This window comes from Diorhabda carinulata, chromosome 3, assembly GCF_026250575.1.
Source record: "Diorhabda carinulata isolate Delta chromosome 3, icDioCari1.1, whole genome shotgun sequence".
In the NCBI taxonomy this organism is placed as follows: Eukaryota; Metazoa; Arthropoda; class Insecta; order Coleoptera; family Chrysomelidae; genus Diorhabda; species Diorhabda carinulata.
The window spans coordinates 33986344-34004401 of NC_079462.1; the positions used below are offsets into that span (position 1 = coordinate 33986344).

At 31.8% G+C, this 18058-nt stretch overlaps 1 protein-coding gene across 1 annotated transcript in view; it reads right to left on the reverse strand.

Annotated features, from left to right (window-relative positions):
* LOC130891459 (toll-like receptor 6) overlaps nt 1–18058 on the reverse strand; it is a 102459-nt gene that overhangs the window by 70653 nt on the left and 13748 nt on the right. The gene's annotated exons all lie outside the window — the stretch shown is intronic.

Consider the following 18058-nt stretch of genomic DNA (forward strand, 5'->3'; position numbering starts at 1 on the left):
AAAACCAGGTAATGGTAGTCGGGAGGTAATGGTGGTCACATTCACAAAATTTCAATTAATATAGACGCGTTAGCGGTCCTCCCCGTCCTTCTAAGGTCCTCTCGCAATTAAATTTCCAAAGAAAACCTTTACCCACAATACGAGAGTTTCTCAAGGAAGCAAATGATACCTGTGTATCAGACGTGGGAACTGAGGATTCAAGTCAAGATGATGAAATAGATGATATAGACGACGGAATAAATATATGTTCAATCTGTAACGTATTCAACAGAAATAATGATATTAGGTACAGATGTACCTCATGTGGTTTGTAAGCTCAAGTAGATTATAATGGATGAAAGTCTGCCAAAGGTTATGGTTGCGATTTGTGTTATATTTTTGTATGATCCTCATTGTCCACAAGATGACCTCAATAACTCCTACTCAAAACATTTTTTTATCTCCCAAAAGTTATTAAAGTTATTAAACTTTCACCATTTCTAGGAAAACAAAACTTCCTTTTACCTATTGGACTTTCTGATAATTATCCCAAAGTTTTCGTTTCTCTTCTATTATGCAACGGCTTGTTGAACTTGCTCAATTTAATAAACTGTATCGAGTCGCTGAATGAATCTCACCTCGTTGACCATGATTTATAATTTTACTTGTATGTTGTTAGTCGATCTTGTTTATTCATATGAATCCTATTCGGCGACAAATAAGTTTTCTTTTATTCGCAATTATCGCACATGGAGTGATTAAAGTTAGCCATATATACACGGTTAAGAATCAGAGAATTCCAAAAGGCATTTTTGTAATTCCATGGAATATGCGTCAAGAATCAACAAGGCTTAATAAGTTATTGGTGAAATGTACTGGAGCACAATAAAAAAGTGTCGATGAATAAGTATTCGATGTTAAAAAGCTGAAACAACCAATGAAAACAAGCCAAATTTGTGAGAATTATGTGAAAATAATGACTTGATTAAATGGTAGCAGAAATCCACGAGTGCATTTCGATATAATCAAGAAAGTATTAATTAAAAAGTTTTTAACAGAACCATTCCACTTCCAGAAATTCAATTAATCACAGAAGGTCGGTAACAAAAATTTAATCTTGGCTAATGAAACAGAAATTTTCCTCAATGATTCTGTCATCAAAAGAAAATTTAGTTAAAAGCTTTCATTGCTGGAAAAATAATTTTTATAAATTCGAAAAAAAGTTTCCTTTATTAATCCGAGTTATATAAATATTTTCAAGCTGACAAATATCATTTCCTCGACACGTCAATGTAAATATTGCTTAGATATATGTAACTTCTATTATTTTCTATGTTATATCTGACACTTATTCTGATTGGTTATGGTTTTGACTTTTTTAAATTGTTTTTTAATTAGTTATAGCTCAAATTTTTCTAAAATCACAATAAAGCTCCGAAAATACATTAAAAAATTGAAGTTCTTACTCACAGTCATTTGATGCTTTGAATTTCTATTTTTTTCTTTCTGTAACTCTTTCTCGGATCAAAGAATGTAGTCCAATATTCTACTTCGAATTATCTGAAAAAACTTTTACCAAGTGCACAACTTTCAGTTTCCAACATTTCATATTTCGATTAGGATTTGAAAAATACAATTCGACGTCAACAATAGAGCATTTGAGCTGTGGATTTTCCGATTGTTCATTGTATACCGAGTTCGGAGTATTTTAGTATTTGTTGTGGAATTCAATGATCACTGTAAGAATATTGGTATGGTCCCAAGCCAAACTTTATTTCCGCAAAATAAATTCTCGATACATATTTATGAGATGAGACAGTTTCTTTCACCTTTTTTTATATTTCAACCGTAAGATGGTTATGTGCCAGCATTGAAGGACTTGTTTATAGTAAAAATTCATGTAAGATAACATTTATTAGTACAGTGAACAACGGTAAAAATATAGTATCACCTAAGAATCCCATAAGAAACAATAGGTTGGCGTGAAATTTTGAAATTATGTTCTATATACCCTTCACTTCAAAATATATCCTGTACCAATATGCACAAATTATTATAACGGATGAAAATTACCCCACATTGTCAAAATTGAATGAAATTAAAGTTGATGATGTTTTAGGATACTATTTAATTTTCGGTTCATTAATAAGTTCCACTTTTAATAAATCATTACTTGTATTAAGTCTATTACAAAAAAACATTCTTTTTATTTTTTTTAAAGCTACGTTCAACCTCTTTACAATTTTTCCGATAAAACATAGAGTTTTGAGTTTTTGTAAGAAAATCGATTGAAAATATGTTTTTCAGAATTCAATCACGAGGAAGTCAAAAAGTATAGATTTTTTGGAAAAAACTCATAGAGTGCTGTGTGCTTAGATTGTTTTTTCTATAGTTAGTTTCAACAAAAAAACAAATTACCCATTTGAAGTGGTATTCACCTTCAGAGTAAAAGCGTATATCTATTTAGGGTGATCTCACTTTTTATTTATTATCTATTGTATAGAATTTAAACTTTCAATTCAACCTTTTATTTTTTTTTTTTTCGATAGTACAATATTTTTTTTAATAAAAGAAAGTCATTCTAATTCTCGCTAATAAGGCAATTGAGTTTCGCGGTCCATTTTCCAGCTTCTAGAGTTACTTGAAAAACTTTGTGTAATTCTTCAGTGGATCAGTTGATTCTGTGGTGATTCCCGGGTTTAAGTTATCCGAAAATTATGGAAAATAAAACAGTCTTAATGGTCTATTCACAGGTATGGTGAATGTTTGTTAAAAATTGTTCTTGATTTATCTTCGGTCCTTTTTAAAATCGTATTTCTGAAATTTCTGAAGCTTTACAGCAACAAATATTTCGCACTCGATTGGTCATGTTAGATTTTAAAGAGAGACAAATTTAATTCACTTATAGTACTGCCACGAGATCAAGATTGAAATCAATTTATCACTGTAATCAAATATAAATATATGGAACACATTGTTTACACTACAACTACACTGTCTGGCGCACGTTTCGATAACCAAGTTATCATCTTCAGAGACTAACTAAAACTTATTCGCTTGAGATTTTGAATGTATTAATCCTACTTCTATCGAAGAGTTCAGGATGTGGGATTAATCTATACTATTTCATACTCATGCAGATGTAATTTTCTAGAGTTTAGTGGTTTGTCAGACTTTGAGAGAAAGATTTAAAAAAGACTGCTTTGCTAGATTAACCTTACATTAAAATAAAGGTTTTTGAATAGTTTATAAAATTATCATCAACATGTACGTTCAAATAAAATGCTGTTAAAACAAACAAGATATTAGTAATTTCTGAGTAAATTTCGTGGGCGTTATGACAATAGATCCATATAAATGAAATGGATGTGAATCATTAAAACTAATAATAATTTTATACTCTTAAAACTTGAAGTAGGAGTACAAGTAAACATTATGATGAACAACGCCCCTTGTTCTGAAATAAAAAATTATGTTTACATAAATGAAAAGAGGTAAATTATGTGTTTGTTTGGGTGGTACTTATTTAAAAAGTCACTTCTGAAAACTTTAGAAGATGATGAACATAAAATATATGAATTATTCAGTAACTTACTGTTTTTTATATCCCTGATATGTAAGTTCAGTATCATTTAATTGAGTAAATCTACAATGAACCATGGAATTATCAGAAAACTGAGTCTACATACAACTCTAGGGAACCTGCAACAGTTTTTCACACTAAGATATACCTATTTCAGTTCAAATCATATCGTGGCACGTCTCTGTAGCTGTAGTCGGATCTAAAGCAGGGGAGGAAAATGAAAGCAGTCCATTTTTCTCGGAAATTCTGGTAGAGGAAAAGTTATTTGCAGAGAGAAAGATTTGCATGTGAAGAATTTCAGAGAGGATTTTACACTTTTCCTGTGCTCGGATAATGTCGAAATCTTGTATATAAATGATCAACATCACAGGCGTATCTATTTTTTTTTTTTAAATAATAAATTGTTAAAATTTACATTCCATTTTTAGCACTTAATGAGAATGTAGAAATATGAAAAACAACTGCATCTGATTTCTTAGGTTAATTCATACAATGAGGTATACAAAATCGATAAATTACTTTTAGAAACTTTTGAACCTCGGTTCAAAACAATTTAATTCATATTCGTGCATAAAAATTTAATTTGAATGATTATTATTGGGTTAAGAATAAAACGTTGCTGGAGATATTGATCACATTGATAATAGTGGGTTTGTTGTCCTTGATATATAATTTTTTTAATCTCATTTTACACAACAAACATCGAAAAACATGAATTGGGAAAAGAAATACGTTTCAACTGTCGGTTTTTCTTGACAAAAAAGCATATATTGAAGTATATCTGTAATGATTTGTTTCTAGCCTCAAAACAAAAAATTTTTCCTGTAGATCTGTGTAATTACATATTTATAGGAAGAAGTAATAATAATATAAATATATATTTCATGAACACATCCAGTGATTACTCTTCATCGTAATCGTATATGTTTCTGTTTGGAAAAAAGCATTCGAAACCGATTTAACGGGGAGCATCCCACCTTTGTTATTTAATTGGTATGTCACATCCGGATCCAATAATTTCGACGTCTGCCACTCTTTTCATATTACATCTTACTTACTCTTTTCTTCTCATTGATATGATATATCGAACGGCGAGACCATTTTGAAAGATCACATTAAACGCTGCTCGCAATGAGTCTCACTTCCCATTAAAAGGTTCGAAATAACAATGGCCGAACCACATCGTCTTCACTCACAAAGATCTCTTTGAATTCTGTCAAAAGACACATTCTGAGCTGAGGGAATTCAGAATTTGTCTTTTGTGCCACTATAGTAAATGTCCCCTAGAGTTCACCTGGTTTTGTCTCACTGCTTCTTCAAATACAGAATCGGATTTCAAAATCAATTTTCTAGTACTCACTGCTCAAGAAGAATAAATTCTTATTTGCACATAAGTTTTCACAATCTGCTTCACTATATTATTAATTACATTTCAAATTCTTGGTAGGACACTTAATAAAATTATTTTACTATGTTTTACTACCAACTATGGGTATGACTTTTCTCTACAAAGAAATTCAAAAATTTGTAATCAAACAATCTTAATCAATAAGTATGATTCAATGTATCTTGTTCCACAAATTGTAACTTGACTCAGAATATTTAATTTTGGAACATCTATGTCTTGAATCTGATATGGAGATTAGTTTTTCGTAAACTTCGTACTATTAAATCAAACAACTCCGCTGCCTAGGAAACTCTTTTTATCCCTTGGCTCCTCCCTTCAAAGCACAAGAGAAAACTCCCCTATCTACCCCTTCGGCTGCTAGCAACACCATACGAAGACCTCTCCGAAATCTACCTCAAATTCTCAGTCAATCCTCCAAAAGTTACTTGATACACCCCATTTTCACACTTCTTCGATTTTACGGGTTACGATTTTCTGTAAAGTGGTAAATCGATTCACCAGCCAAATGGCCGCTGATAGAGAATAATGCAGCCGCAGCTGTACCTACTAGTACCCAATTACTCGTTCTTCTATTAAATAAGAAACAAAAAAAAATTCTAAAATGAAAGAAAAAACCACTAAAAAATAACAACAAAAAACAGGAAACCTGGAACGAACCGTTTTTTAGGATGGAGCTTTCTTTTCTTCTTTAACCCCCAGCTGGTCGTTCGTTTTCATTTCTTTTTGCATCCTCAAGCAGTACACACAGGATAACACAAGAAAAATCACAATCCCAGTCCTGCAGAAGAGCAGCTGCTATATCAGGGCCAACTCCAATGAACATTCCTACCATAGAAATTTCTTCATCCCACCCAACAGTAAAAGTAAAACAATGATTATCAATAAGACACGTGGAATTTTTAGGTGGAATTTTTAGGAATCGTTTAATAGAGTTGCAAAATTTCGAAATTCTTAATTCCGTCTCTGCTCAGTGGTTTCAATAGCAAATTTGTGTATTTGTTAAAATTGAGTGGCGGTCAAAGGACCGGATGACATGAAAGACGTTTCGTACTTTTTGTATATTTATCTACCTGGAGTTTATGATCACTCTAAGACGACAGATGCGATTAGGTTATTGTCAATTATGTCCTTAAATCTATCTCATATGGCTAATGTGATTTTCTCTTGTTCGTATCGACCCCGCTTATTGATGTGTTATGTTTTTCATATGAGAGCTCTATTTGTGTGGATCCGTAGTGGAAAATTTGCAAAATATTTTTTTCTATGAATAAAACTTCATAGGTGTTCTCTAGAAATAGTTATTTTCATCCAAATTGAGAATACATCGCTACCTTGGAAGAAAACAGACACAACTCGAAAAGTGAATAATGTGCAAAAATCAATTTTAATTAATTAAGATTTCGAATAACTTTAGGTTTAAAGTTTTCGGTTTTCGGTTTAGTTACAAAAGTAGTTAGAAAACGGTCAAATTATGACGGTATTCTCGTAAAATGAAGTATCTTCCGAATTGAGACAGTGACAGGAGAAAGAGTTTAAGACAATCAAACAAATCTGTATTAGGGCAAAAAATGTTGAGCAAAACATTGAAATAAATTGTTATATGGAAAATGAACAGCAAAAATATAAATTCAAACAAACAAATTATTAAAAAAAAAAATCAAAGTAGTATCTGGGGATTACACGAGATTCCACCAGGCGTAGTAACCCTTCCTTTTTTGTCTCTGAGACTCCTGTTTTTGATGAGTATGCTTTTTGTAGAATTGCCTTTTGCTTAAAAGCAGCCTTTGTTCTAGTTAATTTAGTTTTTGGAAGTTCTGATCACTGTATGAATTTTTTACACTGCATCACATCGGGATTATATTGATGAATTTAAAAAATTTTTACATCTGCGAATATAAATATCTCGTCGTTAATATCATTGTATTTAACTCCAAACTTTAACTCTGAAAATCATGAAAATCATCATAAGAAAGCTTATGTACAGTGTGTGGTTTTCCAGTTCTTTTACTACCCTTATAAGAAATTGCCGGAGGAATTTGAAGTAAATGTCAATATGGTTCGATGAAATATCGTTTCAGTTTCGATAAATAGTTTTCTAGGACCCCAAAATCCACGAATTATTATTTCAAAAAAGAATCTCTACTCGAATGATTCTAGTTCATTCAAGAGAAATCGATTTGATTAACTAATTCATACCCACATATAGGACAAAATCTAAAAAGAGGGGTGGCCTTATTTTCCTCTGGACTTTGATTGAACCAAAATATGACTATTGCATAGGCTGTTATATTCTAGCAAAAAACTTTTACAATTGCAGAAAGAATGTGTCCTGAACATCCTTCATTTTTGCTCCTAATCACACCTTGGTTATATACAAGAAGAGATGCGGTTTTTGCAATACAATGTTTCATTCCCACGAGAACTTTTTTTGGTACATTAAAAATAAAATATAAATTGTTGACGTTTGGAGAAAAAAATAATGGAATGTATTGGTAAGAAACGTTTTCAATGTAGAATAATGACTTATGTTATTACCCTAGTTTAAATTCTAAATTACTTGATAAAAATTACTACCCAAGTAATCAGAAGCAGCTTTATCAACTTTATAAAGATTTCTTTATTCAAGATCATGTTAAAACAAAGTTTTAGGCATTATTGGGTTAAGAAACAAAATGGTGATTCAAGATTAATATTCAGAAGTAATCGAAGCCTAGGCATACAATAACTTTTAATTATAGAAACGGGCCCTGCTGCACCCTTCTTACAAAATTCCAAAACATTGCTTGATTATGTCGTATATTTCGTGAAATCAGCTCCGCTTAATCGACCCCTTATCGTTACGTATTCCATACCGATCATCCTCACTCGTCTTAAAACCGTTTTCCACGTCACTGATATCGGATCCGGCTCGAAGGACCATCAATAAAACGTCTCGGAAGCCTGAAAACCATTGAATTATTTTCATTCCTGATCTAACCCCACCCAACGATCTTTCAGGATACGGAGAATCGTTATTTTGAAATGTGGTTTTAGTTCGAAGGTTGCGCGAATCAATATTTCATTGTCGAAGAAATTCCATTGACGTCTTATAGTAGTAACAGCTGACAAATGAGGAAAATCCTGCTAATTTATGTTTATACACTTTTTAAATGTTATGCTAAAATTTCCACATTGTTTAAAAACTAATCGTGAGATAGGAATTTCAAAAAAATAGCTTCCTAATTTTGAGAAATCTATTCTTTTTTAACTTCTCATCTCCATATTTTGTTTTTCGAATTTTTTAATGTTTATTTCTCATAATTCACAAATGTTAACAAATCGCGAAACCTCTAAAGAAACAAAAATGTGGTGGATCAAGGACGTTCTAAGAAGAATCGATGGAAACAAATACCGAAAAATACGAAATCAAGCTAAAGCGGATGGTCTGCTCTCTCCCGATAGAATATCACTTATTCTCCCATTTTCTTTGTTTCATCTTCCGCACTTCGCTTGTTTCCCGACTGCATATTTCCATAAGCACTGGCAGCACAACGGTGGAAGCTATATTATTTTGTGCTGTGGCATTTGCCGTCGAATATCTTGAGAATTATGTGGCCAGTTGTTGCACTGGCGCAACGTCAGCAAACGGGAGACCATCTAATTGCATTCTGATGATACAGCGGAAACTTTTACAACAAGTAATTAGTAATTTTAATTTCTATGAACTGTAATCAATTTCCAAACTCATGGAAAAATCGAAATTAATAACTATCCCTACAGTTATTTTGAAAGGGGTTAATTATTAAACTACAATCTATGTTCTCAATTAATTATTACAGGTAATGAAAGAATGAGGCATTTTCAATAATGTGTTTCTGGTAAACTCGTTTAGCATAGACGTGGGTAGTTTATATTTGTATAAAAAAAATCATACGATGGTTGCCTTTCAAATTTTTACAATCGAACAATAAGTAGAATTAATGAATTGCGGCCCAAAACATTCACGTTTGTTATAGCGAAGCCAGTGGCAATTTCGAAGTTGATGATGTGTGTATGTATGGATTTGGAGTCTCGTATATCTACACTGCGATCCAAAGGATCTATTGTGTTCTCTTTTCTTTGCTGCATACTGGAGAACCCTGTGTTTACAGCTGATGCATCAATCCCACTCCTTTTAAAAAGTCTAGAATGCAGCATGGTTTCAATTACCAGAGATCTTCGTCTTCTTTCCATACACTCCCAGATACTGTGCTCTGGAGTTCTTCGAGAGAATGTGGATAGAGATTTCGTCCTCTATGCAACAAAACCTGCACGATATAATTCCCGTTAGTATTCGTATATTGTTCCTACTTAGTTTGATACATTCAGCAGATCTACTCTGGTTATAGTTTCCTGTGTTGCCTTGTAGGTTATCCCAATAATTGGTTTTGCTCTTATCTATCTTCTTTTTCAGTGCTTATTCCATTATTTTGTAGCTAATAACACAGGAAGGGCTTATCTGTAAACGCTTTAGTGGGCTTATCAACTATATCATTTCCCTTCGCTCCGGTGTGTATTTCATTTTTCTAGATTTTTCTAGATAATCCCAAACCAGTTTGGATAAGTTGATGATAGTGAACGTTTAAAAGGAGGAAATTTGATCAAACATTGCAATTGTTTACGGTAGATAATTTTTTTTTAATTTTGAAAAGGGTTAATCAATAACAATGGATAGAATATCTAGAAGGTTGGTCAAAATCTGTTGTCATTTAGAAATATGCGCAGCATGATTGAAGAAAATTGGCATGTGACTTACTGCCAGCTCTCACAAAGAATATTTGAGGAGAAAAACTTCGAATTAATGTCTCATTGCTCGTATTTAGTCGATGCATGATTGATGATTTTTACTGATTCTCTGTTGAAAAAAGGATGCGCGAACAGGTGTTGAAAGCTTTCAAAACCATGTTCCTACTGTATCAATTTCAGAGTGGAGAAAATGTTTCTGGAATCGCAAAAATTAGAATATTTCGAAAAGTAATAAATCAGTTTGATTCGAATTCGTTTGTTTCTTTGTTTCTATTTCAGTTTTTGTAAAAACTTGAGAGGTAATCCTCGTTTGAATCGTTAATAATCAACTTTCTGATTCAAATCGTTATTGATACTGAATAAGTAAATAAATTTTATGTAATTGTTATTTATTGTCCCTTGAAGGACTTAAAAACTTATCAATGAGTGTCGTCGAAGACAAATTATTATTGCTGAAATTTTTGAATGCATTGATAGGTTTTCGACAACAATTTGAGATAGACAATACCTTTGTACCTAAGATCACAACATGGAGAACAATGTGAAAATGTTATTTTTAAATAAATAATAATCTTAAACCGGATGTATATTTCATATGAAAATTAATTTAATCTAGAATGTTAAGAATGATCCACAAATAATCCATGTTTTTACTATTTATTATCATTAAACCCAAGTATTGTGAATATGCAATTTCATTCTTCAGTGTATCTATCATTAACCGCTATCATGAAACAACCAACTTTTTATTGGACTGACCACCCTATTTCAAAAAAGACTCGTTCAATTTCTTTTGAAATTCACTGAAGCGTCGAAAATAAAAGGAAAACGACACCACCAACGTTGTCGATTCCAGAACATGGGTTATCCTAGCTAAATAACAATCCTGGCAAATCGAATAGATTTGATTTTAGGGTATTTACTGACACATGTGCAACCAAAATGTTTTTTGAGTAGGGTACGTTTTGGTTTCGTATATTATAACATATTTGTTATTTATTTAAAATTAGAAGTAGACAATAAAGTTTAGCACAAACAAAAAATTCTTGAATTCTAAAAATTATGTATTTTACGTAGCAACATATATGGAGTCTTCAATATCTATTTATTTTTCGATTTACCTAGGAAATGTTGCTCTATATTCTCTTTTTTGTAATATCGTTCCAAATTGACACTGTTTCCAGCTTTTGTGCTATATTTAAAGAAAGTTTGTCTCATGTATACCACAGCTTATTTAATAAACTCCTCAGAAATAGTATGGGGTTACATTAAGCAACTCTTATAGTTATTTGAAAAGAAGCATGGGTAGAAAATCAGCCCTCATACGCTTTGCACATTTCTTATTCTTTCCACAAGGCAAAAGATTTATTTTCATAAATTAGATGAACTAAAAAAAAATACTTATATGGGTACATTCTGGTTTCGTATATCACAACATTTATAATAAAGTTGGTAATAGAGTGATGAACCCGAACATAATAATTGATACTGAGTTTCGCACAAAAAAATTCGTAATTTTAAGAAATCCTATATCTCATACCAACAGATGTGAAATATCTTCTACTGCTTTATCGGTTTGTCTATAGGAAATTTTTGCTCTTATGAGATTTGTTTTTGTTTGTTCTAAACTAACGAACGACATCAGATATATTTTCTTTTCTATGACTTTCCCCACCCATTCCAATACATCTAGTCATCCAATTTTGGATCAGAAACTGAGGTTAAGAAATACAGCTTGGGACAATCAAGTCCTTTCTTTAGATCCAGCTGAATTCACGACAATATTTGAGATCTTCCAATGGGTCAAATATTTCTACTTATTTGTCACTTTTCTTATTTTTAAGTTATCATAAGATCCTCATTACTCCGATGGAATCGATCAAACTCTAATGTGGATTTTGGGCTCTGTTTTATAGTCATTCATCAAAATAATACGTCGTAATACAACAGATTTGAACTATTTTGTGAGAGAAAAATAGAAGAAAGATTGAGGAAATACAAAAAAAGAAGAGGCGTAATCCGCATCCGCACCTTCGAACGAGCTGTTTTTGATTTGCGTTCTATGACCTATTTAGCTGTTGCTTCACGATGTTTAGTAATCAAAATTGTCTCGTTTCTTCGACAATAATTGTAATCTACGTTTTCTACGGTGTCCCAGTTATATTTTTTCGTGATCATAATCCCTATTATATTCTCGAGAGTGGATTTGTGGATCTTTTTAATTAGGTGCTCCAATGTCTGCATATAAAGAATGGTGTAGTGGTTGTCCATAGCTTGTCGGCAATAGAGACAACTTTTCCTTGTTTAAACAGATGGAAGTATCCATATCGCGCAGTTGATATATATCATATCTTTGCTACCAAAAGTCCATGGTCACGACTCTTTTTTCGTTTGCTATTTCGGCTTCGTCAATGATTTCATTGGATTTTTCCGTGTTACGTATTCTGCGTTGAAGTTCTAGCAGATCTAACGAGATGGTTTCTGCAATACTACTGGTTCTGGTACAGAGCTATATGTACTTCATACTGTAAGAACAGCTTTTCGTTGCACCTTGATGATTCTTTTTCGGTAGATCTCTTCCTACGTAGCCTCTCGCGCGCCGTTTAGAATATTAGATTTTGTGCAGTTTTCCCTTTGTAATAATCGGTTTTCGATGTTTCTCTTTACTCCACTGAGTGACTGTTTTTATCTTCTCCTTCTCTTATGTCGTCTCCAAAACTCATCGAGTCTAGGGAGAATTCTAAATCTAAAATTATTGATTCTTCAAGTTTCGGTTTTATATACTCGATTTTATGGATACATTTATCTGATTTTAGTTGCCTTAAAGCTTTCAGATGTGATTTTTTCTAGTTGCCAATAAAAAATAATCATTGACGTTCGATTTTATAGACAGATTGTATTTGATATCAATATATAACCATAAAATCGATAATTATACTTTGTAACGTTAGTTATTTTGGGCACAATTCTTAATAATTTGATGAGTTCCACATCTGGACGTATTTTTTATGACAAACTAGAAATTTTCTCCCAAATAATTCATATTTTTTTACGATAACCTAAATATTGTGATTGCATAAGAGCTCTAGATAAATTAGAGGAGGAATACGAAAGATATTGATGATATTATTGTTTGAAATATTTGTCTTGATCAGTCCCAAACTACCAATTCACAAACTGCGAAATGAAGCAGTTCGTGATCGAAATAAAAAACGATTTATAAAAGATACATAAAAGGATACTTTTTATCTAGTCTTTCTTTGATTTTCATCCCTTTTGGATGCGCTCGTGATTGCAAAACGAGTAAAGGAGTTTTATTGACCAGTCATCACCAAGGCGATTTCCTTTGGACGAACGGAAGTCACCGGTCGGTAGATGATCGCTGCTCATTTAACGACGGGTCATTCTTAAGGATATTTTCACAAAAATAGGTTTGTATGGTGGAATGCACCGGAGGTATTTTATTTTGTTTTGATTGTGTGTATTTTTCGGGCAATCAAACGCCTCATTGAGTTCTTGAGAAATCATAGTTGGACGTGATTCCCACTCAAAAGTTATGTTCAGTATCATCTTTCTACTATTGTACATGTCCTGACTGAGAAACTAATTCTTTATCGTGGAGTCGAAAGCTACAATCATTAAATTTGGACAGTAGGTTATTTTCATAACTGAGAATAGAGTTTTCACTCTAAAGAAGGTTCAATATTCAAGATATTTCATCGTTTTCGGATTAGGGGGATGAAACTTTTATAACTTCAGACCATTGGTGGTGTAAAATAAATCAAGTTATGTATGAAAAGTTATCCTATTGATGCGTTGGATCCAAATATTTATACAGAGAGATTGAAAATTTTGGGAAGCTGAAAATGAGCAAAAATAATTAAATAAATAGACAATCACGCAAATGGCCCTTTAAGTATAATTCAAATTATATTTCTTGTTAATTATATGTTGAAAAAAGCCCTGAATGAATAATTTAACATTATTTTGTTGTTCCAAAATGGCACTACAAATTTTTGTCCGAAAATTTTTGTTACATACATTATCTTGACCTTTGCTGTTGCAGAAATATTATAGTTGTATCCGGTATTTGGAATTTAAGAAAGAGTATCCGTTAAAATCTTCAAAAAGTTCAACTTAGAATTCTTAGAAACAATCACATTAATTATTTTTTCAACTATACATATTTCCATCTAAAAAACTTTTTCGTCAATAATCCGTAAATAATCGTAGTTATACAACGACAATTTCAGTCTTCCAGACTTTCTGGATTTTCAGACAAAATTCAAAGTTATGTAGTATCGATTTTTGATACGGATTATAATTTATAGGCAGTTTATTATCGGGTCTAAATTGGGAAGCGGTCATAAAACTGTTGGATGTCTAAGGGCCGACCCTCGACGAAAAAGAAGAGGGAGAGGGAATAGCCGAAGATATCAGAAGACTGAATAAATTGAGTAGCTGAAATCTTACTGTTTATTATTTGAAAATTTTTGTTGAAGGTCGGATATTTATCATTTTATATGGGTGATAAAGAACTCAAAGTGACATTTGAGCTGGGTTTCTAAATTCAAAACAATGTTTATATCATTTCTTAGCTCATCAATTTTTTCTGAATGGTTTGTAAAACTATAACCAAATATAACAATCAAAATATTTCAATTTCATGATCTGAATCAAATATACATTTATTTTAGTTCATTCTGGTATCATTTTATCATTGATTGAGACTTTAATCTTTATTAATATCAAATAAATAAGCGTACTTGAGGGTGTATATACGCACAGCCTCCTAAAAAACTCTATTAGCTTTAGAACTAAAGTGCAAAATAACAAACACCTACTTTCGTAAACATTAAGCACGTAGTTCAAAAATTACCCAAAAATGGAGCCACTCATCATTTCCTCTTAATGACTTCTTAATAATATACTAAAGCTCTTGTAAAGTTGGAGGTCGCTTCAGGAAGATTAGCTCTCTCTTTTCGATCTCAATCCACTCAAATAGCTGCTGTTTCAGTTGCTTTGACATATTTCTATAAAACATGTATTTGGAGTGTAGGATTAGATATCGCTGTTATTGGACAAGTCTTGATGACGATAAACGCTGGTTCTGGTACCATGAGATGTGTTACTCATGTTTGATAGCTTCAAAAATATTATTTTTAACCCTCTGACAGGCGCTTTATGATTCGTAACCGGAGTAGAAGCAATCAGAAATTCATTTATGAATATGGTTTCCATAACTGATAGAAAAACGATAAAAGTTTTAATGACGGTAGGTTACTTGAAGCATAAGCTTCATTTAAAGAAACAAATTTTGAATGACCGTTCAGTAAGCAGAATTATTGTGTCAGTCGTTTGTAGTAAATGTTTACCACTTGGTCACGAATTTTTGAGGAATTTTTATGAAATATTCATGAAGCATTGTGATGAAAATCCAAATTATTTGAATACAGTAGTATTTTAAGAAGTGTCAACGTTTTGTTCGAGTAACAATTTTCCTTACTGGGCTTGGGTGAATCCCCATTGGATACGATCAAAACACACCCAGCGCCCCGAAAAAATCATTTTTTGGTAGGGAAGTTTATTGGTCTGTATTTTTTTATAGGAATTTAACGTCTTAGCGATATTTGGAACAACTTTGTATGACAGTGCTTCTAATTGCAGCATTTCCAGATCCAAATAATAGGAAAAATTATTTACAAATGGTTGGACCATATCGTGGAATGCCAATTTTGAGCTTTTCTGGTGTTAATATTATCCATCGAATAAATTTTATTCTCTTAAAATTGACAACGGGATCAAACCGTTTCACTCAATATCCGTCCTAACCCATCAATTTTTTCAAGGACTGACGATTATTTCTTGGTACCTCAACCAGTTAGAGTAATCCGACAAATTCTTTGAATGGGATTCGCGTCACTAGCTTTTAAAAAGCGACGAAAGGTTAAAATACTAATCAAAAAAATATGATAAGAGAACTGATGACATTTTTGAATCATAACAAATTTTTAAATAGTATACATTGCTTAAAATAAATTTTTATTAATAACAAGTATAAATTCTAGTTACATTTTGCACTTTCCATTGGATTTTTCTATATTTTCACAGGTTTAACTTCAGAAATTTATCTTGCGATTGATGCCATTTCTATTACCAGTTTTTTAGAATCCGGTAAGTGTTTTTTAAGATCATTAAAAGTCTCCTTTCATACAACTATGTGACGGAATCCATATCAAATCGACTGATATATTATATTTTCAGTTTTTTGTATTCGAGGATTGAAAACTGAACAGAGAATAAACGATACAAGAAAGCATAGAGCATAGAAAACAGAGAATTTAGGCTCTAAGTGACTATTACAGGCACCAACAACTCTAGATTATGCTGTGAAGCAGATCAAATATAATAATAGTTTTAAATTCATTTTGATAAAAAAGTCACAAGGCATATCAATTTTTATTGAGAGAATATTGCCAAATTAATATAAAAGAAAAGTAGTTGAGAGTGTATTCGAACACAGGCACAAAATATTTTCATTTTTAAAGTTGGCTCCAGCTTTCTGACCAAGTTAACAGTAGGATATATTATTTGATATCACAAGACACTTAAACTACTATTTGAAACTCAGAAGAAACTCGATAAAGTTCTTGAACTTTGAACATTAAAAAGTATTTTCTACTTTCTAACAGAAAAATAAAAACGATATGCCGTATACAACAAGTTGGTGCTCATTTAAGAATAAAACAAAAACTTTTCATTTATTACCGGCTATTATTTTAATCTAGATGAACTTTTTGTCACACAAACAGTTTTATTATTTGAACATTTTGACTTAATTGAAATAGAAATAGTTTTCCTCCATAAAATTATATGAAAATTTATCGTTCAATACTGAAAAAATGATTAAACTTGTATGGAGGATTTCAAACCTGTAGTCTGTGAGTTAATTTGGAGATGGTTCTTTTCATCTTCAGTTACAAGAATAAATTTTATCAATTTGGAATGTTTATTAAAGTGAATCTGAATCCAACTAAATGTGATTATCACAGAATACCCTAAAATCCAATTTCAAAAGTATAATTTGTGCCATAGGTTTTTTATGTTATATAAAATTGATTTCCACGATCATGTTACGAATTTTCTAAAGAAGCGAATGCAGAAATCTACAATTCTAAAATTATGTCACTCATGATAAGTACATATCCTGCATGAAATTGAGGACTTGGGAAAGTGGTTGGATTAAATTTCTCAGCAAATGTGTAACATCTAACTATTACTGACATCTCATAGTTCCCAGTGACAAGTTTTGTACGAAATTAATCAAATTTCTAATGCTTCGTTATTCATTGTTTGTTGAATGTATGTCAAGTAACTGAATTTTCTCTTTTATACTGAATAAAACAAGAAGTTATTACCAAATTTATGGAAAACAAATACATTATTACAAACAGTGAAGTATAGAAATTATCTTGAATAAAAATAACACAATATCGATATAAAGAATATTCCGGTACTTGACGCAAATTCGGGAGTGAGTAGATGATGGAAATAATGCTGTGACATAAAAAACATTTTGATACTACCCCTCGTTTCTGAGTTGCGATGCCGCAATTTTAAACGTCGTCGTATGAGATTTTTTTTTATATCACAGCATTATTTTAATGTCATCTACTCGCTCCCAAATTTTTCGCATTCACACTCTGTATATTGGAGAAGGAATGTCTAAATTTGATTAAATTCTTAGAACGTTTTTTTCGCAATATGTTGAAATCCGGCTTTGATGGACAGTCCCTATTGCATATATATTGCAAATATTGAGTTTCGTAGCTAAATTTATAAAACTCCAATAAGAGATATAAATAAATCGGCTTTCGAACGTTTTCGATTAGACATTTTATACATGGAGGACCATGAAAGAAAAACAGACAATGTTACATTTCCCAAATTCTGAGTATTTCGAATTGTCTTTTGCATTGTCCTGAAATAAAAAATTTACTGGGATTCGAAAGAAGTATAATTTGTATATTGTTTCGTAAAGTTGCGTAGTTTTTTCTAGTTTCATTCCATCTATTTCTTCAATTGCTACAAACAAAAGTGGAGAGCCTTACCGGTTACATTACATAGAGAAAATATTCATAAAACATATAGAGAGCGGGCTGTAAGTGGAATTCTACTATTCTACTATTGAAAGAAAGAGTAAGCGCATCGGTTCACCACTCTCTACTCACTGTAAAAATCATATTCTTCTTCTTTGACGTGTCAACCACTAGAGACTTTGACTTCATCGCTATTTATTCAGAGAACAAAAGACAGAGATACCG